The sequence below is a fragment of the Eurytemora carolleeae genome, unplaced genomic scaffold (genome assembly GCF_000591075.1).
Source record: "Eurytemora carolleeae unplaced genomic scaffold, Eaff_2.0 scaffold111, whole genome shotgun sequence".
Taxonomy (NCBI): Eukaryota; Metazoa; Arthropoda; class Copepoda; order Calanoida; family Temoridae; genus Eurytemora; species Eurytemora carolleeae.
Window position 1 is genome coordinate 227922 of NW_019396201.1, and position 1969 is coordinate 229890.

A 1969-nucleotide genomic window follows, 5' to 3' on the forward strand; every position below is an offset into this window, starting at 1 on the left:
CGAAAGCAAGTTAACTCCTCATATCTTTGCAACCTGATATCCTTGCACCTTTTTTAAACTTTGAAATCAAGAAGTCATAGTTTGAAACATCAAAGGTTTACACCGTCAGTTTGCAAAGATATGGGAATTATAAAATTATAATTTGAAACCAGTTTTAACAAATAAGTTACTTTAGGCAATAGATTCTGTTGTTGTGGTACGGACTGTTTGACGGATTTTCATAAATATTTTTGTGATTTTTACATGTGCCATGATAGTGAGTATTATATATGAAGTCTTCCAGTAGTTTTAAGAATAAAACAGAGTGATAAGTGAATAGTTAAAACTGAATAAAATATAAAAATTGAAAATCTATTCATTTTTTATAATTTATGATTTCTAATTAAACATCGTGGGTTAGAGGTTATCAGGTTGGTAACAGATTTTCTTCCAAGGAATTATGTCTTAGATGAGTTTATCTATCAGAATTCATAGTCACCATATCTAAGGTTATATACGAACATTGTAATGCAAAGATATAGGGATAAGAAAATCAGATTTTGTGGAAAAGACTCAATTCCTTTCAGCTCGCCACCTTTCCACCCCTCCTCCAAGTTCTGCTTCTGTAGCATTACATGTACGTTGTACGTTGTACGTTGTACGTTGTACACTGTTCAGATGTATATAATAGTCATAATATGATATAGAATATTATTATGTCCTACGGAATGTACAATGTACATAAATTAAATCATGTTTGTTTATACAGGCGCTAACTGTTTGATTAAATAATACTTTAAACATATTCTTCCTGGCTAAAATCAGGGACTTATGAAACATATTCTTCCTGTGAAAATTCTAATATTTCAGTGTACCAGACGGATTCAAGGACCTTTGGACAAGGGAGAAAAGGTTAAAATGGAAAGATGTAAAGGACACCTATATTTGCAGTTTACATTTCGAGAGCAAGTGTTTCTCTGGTAGAAAGCTTATTTTCGAGATTGCCGTTCCTTTGCCTGTTGTAAGTAAAAACTTACCAGACCATAACTATATTGAGCAAAATAGTTCTGTCAATTCAAAAAGTGCTGAAGAGTTAAAAAGAGAAAACACAATGCTGACAGAGAAGCAAGTGATATCCTGTTATACGTGTATTCGTATGAAACATCATGCAAAATTACTAAATGAAAATATAAAAAAAAACAGATTACGTTCAAAGCTCTCGAAACTTATTTTACAAAATAACCAGTAAAGTGTTTTCTGTAAAATAAAATGTTAAATTAAAGTTAATAAAGCTTTGTTTTCTACTTGTTTTTTAATATGCAATTATTCTACATTACAGGGTTACCCACAAAAGGATGATATTTTAATGAAGACCTGAAACTCTTTCAGCATAATATTCGCAAGAATTTTGATAATCTGATTTAGGCCTAAATATGTTACCTGCTATAATGATTCATTCAGTGATTTGAATACGGAGATTGATGTAAAGAGAAAGATTAAATTAATTCTGTACTGTCAGTTGTCTCTAAAATTTCCTTCAAACTCTTCAGTTACACAGTGTCTGCAGTGTTTTTTTTATAAATGGTCCTTCACATTTTAGGGAGCACCAGAATCTTGTAAATTAAATAGTCGTTGATCTTTATGGGTACACAAAGTATAACAGTTTGTTTAACTGTGTTTAGACTCAAGCTACAAGTTTAACTAACCCATCAAACATGAAACATATTTAAATTTCGACCTTCTCTTCCAGAGTTTTATGGGTCCAACTGTGTAAAATGAATTTAAAATATTAAGTTTATCTCCATCCTCAATTTTGGTAAAAAAAGGTGAACCATATGTTAATATCTTGAATATTTCTAAAATATTGGGTTTCCCTCTTTGATTACCTGCAGGCTACAATTATAGGAATATGTTTTTTAATGAAAAAAAATTTTAGATTGATTTTTATCCACGTGTGCATGACAGGCTATCAGAGAATTGACTTACAGAA